Below are 13816 nucleotides of genomic sequence, written 5' to 3'. Positions count from 1 at the left end.
CGCCCAGCAATTTTTTGTATATTTTTTTGTAGATAAGGGGTTTCACCATGTGGCCCAAGCTAGTCTTGAACTTCTGGGCTCCAGCAATCCACCTGCCTTGGCTTCCCAAAGTGCTGGGATTACAGGTGTGAGCAATTGTGCCTGGCTTAAATTAACTTTAACTTAAATAAAATTTTATTTAATTTTTAAAATTAAATAAAAATAAAAATAAAAAGAACTTCTTGCTGGGTGCAGTGACTCACTCTTCTAAGCCCAGCACTTTGGGAGGCCAAGGTGGGTAGATCACTTGAGCCCAGGAGTTCAAGACCAGCCTGGCCAACATGGTAAAACCCCATCTCTACAAAAAGGTACAAAAATTAACTAGGCATGGTGGTGCACACCTGTAGTCCCAGAGACTTGAGAGGCTGAGGTGGGAGGGTCTCTTGAGCCCAGGAGGTGGAGGTTGCAGTGAGCCGAGATTGCACCATTGCACTCCAGCCTGCTCGACAGAGCGAAACTCTGTCTCAAAAAAAAAAAACAAGAAAAAATTATAAAAACTCCCAGATTCAACAATTGTTAACATTTTGTCACATTTCCTTTGTGATTCTCTCTCCCTGTCTCTTTATGTGTATACGTATAGATTATATGTAATCATACCTATATACACATAATATATGACTGTTATTTTTTTCTGAACCTCTTAAGCATAATTTGCAGATATCTTTCCCCTTTACCCCTAAATAAGATCATTCACTTGCACAGCCACAGCTGTGTAAATGATCTGATTATTGGAATAACATCTGTTTTGACTTAAATGTAGGTTCCACGAGGGTGCGGCGGTATCTTGCTTTTCACCCACATGTGTGTCACCTAGCATAGTGCCTGGTGCATAGCTGGGACTCGAAATATTTGTTGAATGTACAAGAATTCCTGAATTCCAAGGGCTTGTCATTAATATGGTGTTCTTGCCCAGGGGCCAGCTTTCTCAGCCTGCTGCACGTGTTGGATGGGGCTGGGTGTTGAGACTTGTCCCGCCCATCTCTCGGTGGGGAATCAGGATCCCATCAAGGTAAATCAGTGCCTGAAGATGTGGCTTTGGCTTCTGTCATTTCTGTTAAATCCTCTCCAGCCAGCTCTGACCCTTGCCGAGCTACATTCCTTTTTTTTTTTTTTGAGATGGAGTTTCGCTCTTGTCTCCCAGGCTGGAGTACAGTGACGTGATCTCAGGTCACTGCAACCTCTGCCTCCTGGGTTTAAGTGATTTTCTTGCCTCAGCCTCCCGAGTAGCTGGAATTACAGGCATGCACCACCCCCTCCCCCAGCTAATTTTTGCATTTTTAGTAGTGATAGGGTTTCATCATGTTGGCCAGGCTGGTCTAGAACTCCTGACCTCAAGTGATCTGCCTGCCCCGGCCTCCCGAAGTGCTAGGATTATAGGCGTGAGCCACTGTGTCTGGCCCCGAGCGAGCTACATCCTTGACTGGCAGCCACCTCTCCTCTGGCTTGGCGGCACCTGTTGGCCATCACACCCAGTTAATTGGCCCCATGAGAGAGTTCTGGCAAAGGCAGCTGACATGCTGGCCAATCTTCCCAGGCAGTTGCCTTTGTGAGGCACTGGCCTCAGCCTTGGAAACTGCCCTCTGTGCCCTTGGCCCACCAGGTGCTTCGGCCTACCTTACCGCCCGTGTTGTGCTCTCCTGTTAGGATGTTGTAGCTCTCAGTTTACAGAGGAGGCCAATGGAGGGCATGATGTACTCAGGGCAAGTAGGAGCTGGGGCCCACAGCCCACAGACTCCTGAGTTGGAGAGGCTTTTAGAGATCAGGTAGGACAGTGGTTTTCCAAACGTGGTCCCCAGTCAGCACCATCTGCACCTCCTGGGCACTTGGTAGACGTACCCCACCGCAGCTCTATTGAATCAGGAACTGATTAGGGTAGGGCACAACCATCTGTGTTTTAATCAGCCCTTCAGGAGGTTCAGATGCGTGCTCAGGTTTGCAACCCTTTGCTTTAGGCCAACCCTGCCAGTTTTCAGGGTGGGGGTGGGGGGTTCACTCTGCACCTTCCTCTCACATAGCACATTCTCTGCTCGCTGTTGCCCATCTGCAGCTACTGGCTTTTTAAAACAATGTTTTCAGAATAAAAAATAAGCTTATCACGGAGTTATTACATTACCATGGCAACCTGGCAGCTGACTAGACAGAAGCAGGTAGCACAACTGCCTTGGGGTCTCAGTGGCACTAAAGTAATTGTGGATTTTTGCTCTGTGGGCTGTTCTGCCTATGCACAGCTTCTTTGTTTCTCTTGTCTTTTCCCGTTTTTTTCCTCTTCTTTTCTGTTTGGACCCTTATTCCTCTCTCATCTCATTAGGAGCAAAGACTAACTGTTTTAGATTTTCCAAGAGGCTGCCACATCTGACCTCTCCTTTGAAACTAACAATAACCCCAGGAGGTAGCTGATATGAGCAGGGCTATTTTACTTCGTTTTTTTTGTTTGTTTGTTTGTTTTTAGATGGAGTTTCGTTCTTGTTGCCCAGGCTGGACTGCAATGGCGCAGTCTCGGCTCACTGCAACCTCCGCTTCCCGGGTTCAAGCGATTCTCCTGCCTCAGCCTCTCGAGTAGCTGGGATTACAGGCATGCGCCACCATGCCCAGCTAATTTTGTGTTTTTAGAACAGATGAATTTCACCATGTTGGTCAGGCTAGTCTCGAACTCCTGACCTCAGGTGATCCACCCTCTTTGGCCTCCCAAAGTGCTGGGATTACAGATGTGAGCCACCTCGCCAAGCCTTGACTGCATTTTTATCCTCATCAAAATGTTGTATTAAAATTTTCTTGAATTGATTGATTTATGTTTCGAGAAGGAACACACACAGAAGGCAAAATTCAAAAGGTACGAAATGGTGCAAGTTCAGAGTGAGTCTCTGAATGACTCTGTGTCCAGGTCTCCTCCCTGGGCGGGGGTCCCATGATCTGTTTCTTGTGCTTCCTTACTGACTTGCTAGGACAGCCTACACATATAAAAGGTTTTTTTTTTTAAACCTTTCACCTTTGTTATTTACACAAATGGCAGGTTCCATCCCCACTGCTCAGTACCTTGCTTCCTTCACGCGGTCTGTCTTAGGGATCCTTCTCCAGCGTTTAGAGTTGCCTTATGCTTTTTATTTTTTAATTTACTTTTTTAAAAATTTGAGACAGAGTCTGTCTCTGTTGTCCAGGCTGGAGTGCAGTGGTGCGATCTTGGCTCACAGCAACCTCTGCCTCCAAGGTTCAAGTGATTCTCATGCCTCAGCCTCCTGAGTAGCTGGGATCACAGGCGAGCACTAATTTTGTATTTTTAGTAGAGATGGGGTTTCACCATGTTGGCCAGGCTGGTCTCGAACTCCCAACATCAAGTGATCTGCCCATCTCGGGCAGATCCCAAAGTGTTGGGATTACAGGCGTGAGCCACCACGCCCAGCTGCCTTATGCTTTTTAAGAGTCTATTCCACAGTGTAGATGTATCATCATTTAAGCAGTCCCCTGTTGATAAATATTTGGGTTGCTCCTAGTCTTCTGCTATTTTCATCCTCATTTAACAGCTAGAAAAGTTGTGATTCAGAGAGGGACATGACCTGTGAAAGTTCCCAAAGCAAACGTTGGCATCTTCAGGCATTGCTTAGTTACAGAACATAAAAGGAAGAGATGACTGACCCCTGAATTAGAGAAAACACAGAGCCATCCAGCGACCCGATTTCCTCTTCTGCCACACTAGTGTCTTAACTAGTTCAGTTAAATTCTTCTAACATTGCCTGATATGCAATTAAATAATCATTTATGGAAGTGCTTTAAATCTGTCTTCCTTGCTAGACAGTAACCTTTGTTAGGGCAGGGACTATGTTTTCCTCACTCCTTCATCCCTAGCAAGGACTATACTCCTAGCAAGTACTGAGTATATAGTAGGTGCTCAATAAATACCTGTTAAATGAATGAATGAATGGATCACGATCATGTGTGGTTAAGACAGTGGGCTTAGAGATCTCACTTTGAATCCTGGGTTTAACAGTTATTATTATGTAATCCTAGACCCATCGTTCAACTTCTCAATACCTCCATTTCCTTAGGTGTGACATGGAAACGCTCCCTTGGGATTGCTGGATCAGGTGACCAATTGCAGGTCAGGTATCCATCACAGGGCCTGTGTGCAGTGAGGCCTCAGCCATTTTTCCTAAGCCAGAGCTTCTTCCAACATCATATGCTGCCTGGAAATTCTGATGAAGGAACCGAAGAATCTTCAAGGCGGAGGTAATTTGAGCTGGGCCCTGAAGGAGGAGTAAGATTCCAGCTTATGTGGCCAGGGCCAGATTTCTTTACTGAGTTCATCCAACTACAAAATGGAGATGATGACACCCAGTTTCTGTCTCCCTCTGGGAGCGCTGGTCTGGCTTAAAGTCTCTCAAGGGGAAAAACATCATACAATTAAAAGGCACCATCGTTATTCAACTGGAAAAGTGCCTTCCCAGGACAAGTGATTCTGCTTGTGCTGTGTATGATTAGATATTTAGTGTGAATTTAACCCAGAGTATCAACTATGCTGTCAGTTAGAGCTAAGCGTAATGGGGCACTTAGTAAATGTGGAGGTAATTAAAGCCATCCAGATGCTAGATGTGGGTGAGCTTTGTGCTGCCTCTGGGACTGAAATGCTTTAGAGAGAGGAAGTTCTGGAGTCTCTTCTTGGGGGGCACTGGGAGTGTAAGCCCCAGCTTGGGCCGTTGCTGCTGCTGTACCCTTCTGCTGGAGACTGAAAGCCACCTATTCTGGGAAGCCTTCCCTGATCACCAAGACAGAGTCTGATGTGGGTTTTCCTGTCACCGCACACACTTCTCACAATATCCTATTGTCTTAGTTTGTTTCTATGCCCATCTCCCCCAACCAGAGCCCAAGATATTGTCCCTAAGATTTTTCTGACATACAGTTAGTGCTGAATAAGTGTCTGCTGAATGAAGCTTTTCAGGTTTCACAACCGTGGGAAATCTTGGGTCTCAAGAACAGATCAAGGCGTTTGATTTTCCTGGGAAGGGTAGACCCTGTGTAGTTCTGGCATGTGATCCCTCTTCTGATGGAAATTCTGTTCGATGCCCTCCCTAATGAGCCCAGGGTGGAAACGTGAGCCTATCCTCCTTTGCAGCAGACCTGAGCCCTGTAGATTTACAGATATCTGAGTGTGGAATCCAGCCCTGAGTCCATACCATGTAGAAAGCAGGAGGAGAGCAGGCCTTGAACAACTGAAGTTGCTTATCTGCTATGAGCCTCCTGGAAGCCCAAAGAAAGAATCCAGAACGTGGTGAGTCTCCACTGCTGCCTGGGCCCTGTCGGCTCAAAGATGAACCTGTCGCTGACCTTTCTGGCACATGGAGAATGTCCCCACTGACTGGAGAAGAGAGGCCTCTCCTTGTGGTCCTGCATTCTGGATTCAGTGGGATCCACCGCACTCAGCATTCTTGGCTTCACGCTGGAGCTGAGCGTAAGGTGAGAAGGAGTTCCTGGGAACACTGTGATACCTGGCTCAGGCAGGAACCACCCAAGTCAAGCGTGACGGGATCTTGGACTGACAGCGACCTGCTTTGAACAAGGCCCTGGACTCTGGACTTACCACTGCCTCTGACCAACCCTTCTAGCTGGCCTTTCTGCCTCCGGATTTGGAGTCTGGAGTCAGGCTTCTGGCTGGTCATGGTTAGGTCCAGCGTCCATGCTCCAGCAGGAATCGAGGGGAGTGTGTCCACCCCATTCATCTGCCATTATCTCCCTGCTTCTTGGGATTCCCACAAATGGGGTCTCAGATGCTGGGTAGCCCAAGTGACAAATACCAGCGGGGTTCCCATTCTATGAACTTGATATTCTCTCCTGGAGGGCTCCATCTCCTGGGCCCATCTCTGCCCCATGTGGTGTCTGCTGAGGTGCCTGGGTCTAGAGAATCCAATTCCAAGATAGTTTCTTTGTTCAAAAAATGTTTTTTATTTTTTTATTTTTATTTGAGATGGAGTCTCGCTCTGTCACCCAGGCTGGAGTGCAGTGGCGCAATATTGGTTCATTGCAACCTCCGACTCCTTAGTTCAAACAATTCTCCTGTCTCAGCCTCCTGAGTAGCTGGGATTACAGGTGCACGCCACCACAGCCAGCTAATTTTTGTATTTTAGTAGAGACGGGGTTCAACCATGTTGGCCAGGCTGGTCTCGAACTCCTGATCTCGTGATCTGCCTGCCTTGTCTTTCCAAAGTGCTGGGATTACAGGTGTGAGCCACTGTGCCTGGCCCAAAATTTTAAAATGAAAAATTAAAACATATACAAAAAAGCCAAAAGAATTGTTCAAAAAACACTATACCCATCATCTGTTAGGTTGGAACAAAAGTAATTGCGGTTTTTGCCATTCCTTAACCTAACAGATTCTATGCTTAACTTTCATTCTGCCACATTTGTTTTATTACACATGTGTCCATCTCTCCACCACTCTGAGGTGGCTTCTTCACTCTTGGGTCTGATGCCTGATGCTCCCTGCATTCTTTCTCCCTATGTGGCCTGGGCTTCTCACAGCTCGGTGGTCTCAGGATAGTTGTTCTTTCTGCATGGTGGCTGATTTCCAGGCCAGTTCAACACCATGCTTGAAACTGACACAGCATCTCTTCCATAATTGTCTCTTGCTCAAAGCAGTCACTGGGTAGAAGAGCATGTGGGACGGGGAATACCAGCCATCCTTAGGATAAACAGTCAGCTGCAAAGGGTGGTCAGTGGAGCCTTGAAAAGGTGGTATTGGGGCTCGGTGTGGTGGCTTACGCCTGTAATTCCAGAACTTCGGGAGGCCGAGGCAGGTGGATCGCTTGAGCTCAGGAGTTAGAGACCAGCCTAGCTAACGTGACAAAACCCCATGTCTACCAAAAATATAAAAATTAGCTGGGTGTGGTGGCACATGCCTGTGGTGCCAGCTACTCGGGAGGCTGAGGTGGAAGGATTGCTTGAGCTGGGGAGGTGAAGGTTGCAGTGAGCTGAGATCACGCCACTGCACTCCAGCCCAGGAGACAGAATGAGACCTTGTCTCAAAAAAAAAAAAAAAAAAAAAAAAAAAGAAAGAAAGAAGGAAGGAAAGAAGGAAAGGAGGGAGGGAGGGAGGATGGGTGGTATTGGGGCTAAGCCCTAAGGAAAGAGAATGAACCTGTCTTGTGGAGAGCCAGAAGATAGCACCGTAGACAGACAGACCGACAAAGGCAATGGCTTGAAGGTTGAAAAGCAAATCTCATACCTCTACTTACCCTTTTCCACATCCAAATCCAGCCCATCATTCGGGACCCACATCGAGCTGCCTCTCTCACGAGGCCTTTCTAGATACTTCAGTGCCTGCTAATCCTTCCCCTCTTCCTAGAGCTTTCATGTGTGTACGCTCATCTGACGTGCACAGGTCGGCTGGGTAGTGCAAAGGTTATGCACGCAGACTCTGCGAGGCCTTAGGGAAGCTGCTTAACTTTTCCAGCCTTAGGTTTCTTCACCTGTAATGCCTACTTTATAGGGGTGCTGGGGGAGAATATTGATATGTGTAAAGTGCTTGGCACCTTTACACATATGAATATGCAATAAACAGCAGCTACAATTAATATAAAAGTGGCTCACTCAGTCAAGTGTGACTCTAAGAAAATATTTTTCAGAGAAGAGGCTGTGGCTTTTTTGGCTTTTTCTTCTTCATTGTGCAATCACTGTGCCTTGCATAGATATTAGGCATAGAAATAAGCCTGCCACAAAGCTCTCCTCCATGCTGTGGTGCTCATGGAGCCATGCAGGGCACAGAGACAGCAAAACTCAGCTGGAGGCCTCTAAGAGCTTCTAGAGAGTGAGCAAGTAGCCGTGCCTGTCATTGTGCCTGTAGCAGTCACTCGGGTGATCTTTTACATTTGGATACAGAGGGTAACAAGTTTCAAAGCACCTGCACACCTGGATTAGTATGCTGGGGCTGCTCTAACAAAGGACCACAAACTGAGTGCTTTAAACAACAGATATTTACTTTTTCTCAGTTCTAGGGGCTAGGAATCTGAAATCAAAGCGTCAGTGGCACCTTCTGAGGGCTGTGAGGAGCCTGTCCCATGCCTCTTGCCTAGCTTCTGGTAGCCTGCTGGCAATCTGTGGTGTTCCTTAGCTGTAGAGGCATCGTCCTGATATCTGCCTTCATCTTCACATGACGTTCTCTCTATGTGTGCATCTGTGTCCATGTTCCCCCTCATTTAAAATAAGTTCTTTCCTTTTTTAGAGACAGGGTCTTGCTCTGTCACCTAGGCTGGAGTGCAGAGGTGCGATCATAACTCACTTCAGCCTCCAACTCCTGAGCTCAAGCGATCCTCTCATCTCAGCCTCCCAAAGTGCTGGGACTACGGGCAAGAGCCATTGCGCCCTGTCAAAATTTTCCCTTTTTATAAGTACAGCAGTCATACTGGATTAGGGACTACCCTAACACTCTCATTTTAACTTGATTACCTTTGTAAAGCTCCTATCTCCAAATAAGATCCCACTGCGAAGTACTCGGGGTTAGGACTCAAACACAGCTTTTTGGAGGGACACAGTTCAACCCAGAAAACACTCTCCTCACTCACACCCCGCAGTGAGTCTCTCTAGGGCAAGTAGTAAGTCCTGTCCTAAACACCTGCACCCTGCAGGCCTCAGGGTCACCCCCTCAGCTACTCTTATGCTCCAAGCCGTTTCTCACTACCCAGCCTTTCCACCACCCATCGTGTTTTTCCTTCTTCTCTTTGCCTGGCAAAGTCCTCCTCATTCTTCATTTCTTTTTTTGAGATGGAGTATTGCTTTGTTGCCCAGGCTGGAGTGCAGTGGTGCGACCTTGGCTCACTGCAACCTCCGCCTCCCAGGTTCAAGCAATTCTCCTGCCAGAACCTCCCAAGTAGCTGAGACTACAGGTGCACACCACCATGCCTGGCTAATTTTTTGGGTATTTTTTGTAGAGACGGGGTTTCGCCATGTTGCCCAGGCTGATCTCAAACACTTGGGCTCAAGCAATCTACCCACCTTAGCTTCCCAAAGTGCTGGGATTACAGACGTGAGCCACCACTCCTGGCCTCACTCTTCATTTCTTACCAGAAATGCGATCTTCTCATGCACATCTTCCCTGATCACCTCTCTTTTGATTGTATCTCCCATGTCATGGCGTCTCTCATGGCTCCCCTTTCTTCCTTCCCAACACATCTCATGGTTTTTAAGTGTACATTTATCTGTGTGATTGATTACTGGGGGTGACAGACATTGACCCCTAGTCTATAAGCAGTCAGGGTAGGGACCCAACTACTCACCATTGTCTTCCCAGTTTCATAGTGCATGATCCAGGGTAGAAACTCCATAAATATTTGTTAAATGAATAAATGATGCATTTTGGGTCCCCCGTGCCACCTCACATAGTATGGGATTAGTGAATATTGAGTGAATTATTTGTCTTCCAAGAGAGTGAATTCCTTTAGGGCAAGATAGGTCTCTCTCTCTTTTTTTTTTGAGTCTCTGGTATCTAACCTCTGTTCCTTGATCCTCTATGTATGTTATCTAGGCTGCGTAACCAATTATCCTAAAACTTAGGAGCTTAAAACAATAACATTTAGTATTTCACAATTTCTGTCAGGCAGGCATTCAAGTGACATTGCAAGGTGTGTCTGGCTCAAGGTTGCTCTTGAGTTTATATTGAAGATTTTGGACAGGCCACAGTCTTTTGAAAGCTTGACTAGGACTTGCTGGAGCCACTTGGCTCATACACATGGCTGGCAAGTTGGAGCTGGTTGTTGGCAGGCAGCTCAGTTACTCCCCATGCGAGCCTCTCCATAGGACTGCTTGAGTGTCCTCACAACATGGATTCTCCATGAGTGATCAAGACAGAGCAAAGAGGAAGTTGCAACGTCTTTTATGACTCTATCTTGGAACTTGCGCTCCAAGATTTCCGCAATATCTTATAGGTTATACAGGTCAGTCTTACTCATGGTGGGAGGTGACTACAGAGGGGTATGGATACCAGGAACCAAGAATCGTCAGGGTTTATGGCGGAGGCTAGTTAACACACTCTCATCTAGGTTTCTTTTTCTCCTACTGCTTGCCCCCCACCCCTTCTTAATCATGGAACACTGTTCTTTGCCTTCAAAAAACTTATCCTGTTACAAATTCATTTAATTAGTCTGTCTCCCTCCAACAGACTGTAAGCACCACAAGGGCAGAGACTGTATGTGTCTGCTTTAGCACTGTGTCCTCAGTTACCAGGACAAAGCATAGAGTAGGCGCTCAGTGAATGCTTTTTGAATGAATTATAATGATTTGCTTCTGTCTGAATTACAAGAGGTGTTTCTGTTTGTCTCCTCTCTGCATTGTAGGCTCCTAGCTCAGGACCTGGCATAAAATTAAGGAAATGAATGTGAGAAACACTTTTGAAATGGTAACAACACATCCAGATTAACATTTTGCAGGACAGCTGCACACCCGTTTTAGCTCACCAGCTACCAGTTGTGACTGTGCTCTGCTCTGGGAGATGGCTTAGCTTTGCATAGGACAAAATTCTAATCTAGTTTCGTGCAGTTCTTAGGAATGTGTTACAATGAGATGGGCCAAGCTATATAGCCCATTGCTATGAATAAGTAACTTTTTTTTTTTTGAGGCAGAGTCTCATTCTGTCGCCCAGGCTGGAATGCAGTGGCGCGATCTTGGCTCACTGCAACCTCTGCCTCCCAGGATCAAGAGAGTCTCTCGCCTCAGCCTCCCAAGCAGCTGGGATTACAGGCGACCGCCACCACACCCGGCTAATTTTTGTATTTTTGGTAGAGTCGGAGTTTCACCATGTTGACCAGGCTGGTCTCGAACTCCTGACCTCAAGTGATCCGTCCGCCTCGGCCTCCCAAAGTGCTGGGATTACAGGCACTTTTTACAAAGAATTGACAAGCTCTGGATTTCGTTTCCCCAAACCTCTTTGTCCAGCTCGAACCCACAGAACAGGGACAAAAGTCGACAAAACCCAGCGGTGCCTCACTCAGAAACCTGGCAACGCGGGCGGAACAGAGCCGGTTGGTTGCTCGGTGAGCGTCACTTCCGGGACTCAGGGTCGCGGGGAACTACTTCCGGGGGAGCGGCGCGCCGGCACGGGAGGTGAGTACCGCGGCTTCGCGGCGGGGCGGGAACCGAGAGACAGCCGTGCTCGGTGCGGCGGCCTGGCTTTCCTGGCCCGCCTGTGTCCAGCGGCGCCGCTTGGGGGGCCCGGCTGTCGCTCCGCTCAGGGCTTGAATAAGTTCCCGCGGCGGTCGTTCGAAAGTTACTTCTGGAGGGGAATTTGAGCCCCCCGGGAGGCGGAGGGCCTCGCCTGGGGCAGCCCTGCGCTTTCGTGCGGAGGCTGGGCCAGAACCCAGGGCTCCTCATGGCCTGGTCCGGGCCTTTCCTCCCGGGGTGGAGCAGCAGGAGAACCCTGAGCTCCAGAGTGAATCTGGCCAGGGTTCGAATCCGTATGGCTCTGTTAACCGTGGGCAAGTCACGGTTCCTCTCTGGCCCTCAGTTTCGTACTCTAAAATGGACATACACGCTTGTACTGCGGGTAAAGCGAGGTGGTGAATGTAAAGCCCTTAGTAGGTGCACAGTGCGTGTTTGTTGGACGAACTCTTTTTAAGAGAAGCGAGAAATGAATATGAGAAACACTTTAAATGGTGACAACACATTTAGATTAATAATTATATTTTGCAGGGCATCTGCACACCAGGTTCAGCCCATCGGCTACCAGTGTGACTTTGCCCAGAGAGGTGGCTTAGCTTTGCATTCTAATCTAGTTTTGCGTGGTTCTTAGGAATTCGTTTTAATGGGACGGGCCGGGCTGTACAGCCCATTGCCATAAAGCGGTAACTTCTTTTTCTTTTCTTTTTTTTTTTAAAGCCATTCTATGTATTTATTTATTTAGAGACGGAGTCGCTCTGTCGCCCACGCTGGAGGGCAGTGGCGGGATCTCGGTTCACTGCATCCTCCGCTTATTGGGTTCAAGTGATTCTCCTGCCTCGGCTTTCCGAGTAGCTAGGATTACAGACGTGTGCCACCATGCCCGGCTAATTTTTGTATCTTTAGTAGAGACAGCGTTTCATCATGTTGGCCAGGCTGGTCTCAAACTCCCGACCTCAGGTGATCCACCCGCCTCGGCCTCCCAAAGTGTTGGGTTTATAGGCGGGAGCCACCACACCTGGCTTTTTTTTTCTTTTTAATTAAAAAAAAAAAGTTCAATTAGAGATGGAGTCTCACTATGTTGCCCTGGCTGGTCTCGAACTCCTGGAGGCAAGATATCCTCCCTCCTGGCACTCCCAAAGTGTTTGGGATTACTGGCGTGAGCCACTGTGCCTGGCCTAAAACAGTAACTTCTGACACTGGTTTCTATTCCCCAGTCTGTTTTCAGTTGAATTTTCACAACAGAATTTAAAGTTACTTCATTAGAAGCCAAGAATGGCCTACCAGCACAGTACACAACATTGGGAGATGGTAAGACCTATGGCAGTTGTGAAATCTGAGTTTTTCAGTCTTAAGAGAAGATTTAGTATTTGCTAAGTCTTGAGAGCTATACTTGTCTCAGTGGTTATTTATTTATTTGTTTTGAAATGTTGACCCATTCTTTTTTTCCCCCAATAATCTTTTTGTTTTAGAATAATTTTAGATTTACAAAGTTATCGCAGATACTTCAGTGAGTGCCCATGTAGCCCCCATTTCCCCTACTATTAACATCTTAAATGTTGTCACAATTACTGAACCAATATTGATACATTATTATTAACTCTAATCTGTACTTTATTCATATTTCCTTAGTTTTTCCCTAATGTCCTTTTTCTGTCCCAGTATTATCCAGGGCACCCTATTACATTCAGTCATCATATCTCCTTAGGCTCATCATCTCTGTGATCGTTGCTCAGACTGTCCTTGTTTTAGATGAACTTGAGGGGTTTGAAGATAGTACTGACTGGTCAGATATTTTGCAAAAGGACCTTTAATTAGGATTTGCCTGTTTTTGACATGAGTAAGATCAGGGTAATGGGTTTTTGGGGAGGAGGACCACTGATAGGGTTTGGCTGTGTCCCCACCCAAATCTCATCTTGAATTGTAGCCCTCATAATCTCCCCATGTTGTGGGAGGGTCCTGGTGGGAGACAATTGAATCATGGGGGTGGGTTTTTCCCATGCTATTCTCCTGATAGTGAATAAGTCTCAGGAAATCTGATGGTTTTATAAAGGGCAGTTCCCCTGCACACGCTCTCTTGTCTGCTGTCACATAAGACGTGCCCTTGCCTCCCCTTTTGCCTTTCGCCATGATTGCGAGGCTTCCCCAGCCATGTGGAACTGTGAGTCCATTAAACCTCTTTTTCTTTATTAATTACCCAGTCTCGAGTATTTCTTCAAAGTGGTATGAAAATGGACTAATCCAACCACAGAGGGAAAGTGCTATTCTGATCACATCATATCAAGGGTACATAATATCGATATGAGTTGTCATTGTTGACATCTGTTAGCTTGGGCCACCTGGCTTGAGGTAGTAGTCAGGCTTTTCCAGTGTAGAGTTACTTTTCTTCCTGCACTTTCCGCACTGTACTTTTGGAGAAAGTCATTATGTACAGCACACATTTAAGGAGTGTGGAATTATGCCCCATGCTTAAAGGCAGAATATATAATGCAAATTATTTGGAGTTCTCTGTGGGAAATTTGTTCCCCTATTTATTTTTTGCTTACAGAGTCATGTATTTGTATCGGTGTGAACTCATGGATTTGTTTTGTTTTGAGACAGAGTCTCCCTCTGTCGCCCAGGCTGGAGTGCAGTGGTGCAGTCTTGG

The 13816-nt window shown here is 47.0% G+C and overlaps 1 protein-coding gene across 1 annotated transcript in view; it reads left to right on the top strand.

Moving 5' to 3' along the window:
* Positions 1-11073: 11073 nt before the first annotated feature.
* MANBAL (mannosidase beta like) overlaps positions 11074-13816 on the top strand; it is a 28762-nt gene continuing 26019 nt past the window's right edge. Inside the window, exon 1 of the mRNA XM_003253548.3 lies at positions 11074-11118. The gene's annotated coding sequence lies outside the window, so the exon portion shown is untranslated. The remainder of the gene's footprint in view (positions 11119-13816) is intronic.

This window comes from Nomascus leucogenys, chromosome 13 (genome assembly GCF_006542625.1).
Source record: "Nomascus leucogenys isolate Asia chromosome 13, Asia_NLE_v1, whole genome shotgun sequence".
Taxonomy (NCBI): Eukaryota; Metazoa; Chordata; class Mammalia; order Primates; family Hylobatidae; genus Nomascus; species Nomascus leucogenys.
Note: the sequence above shows the minus strand (reverse complement) of the source record. Positions and strands in the feature narration are given on the sequence as shown.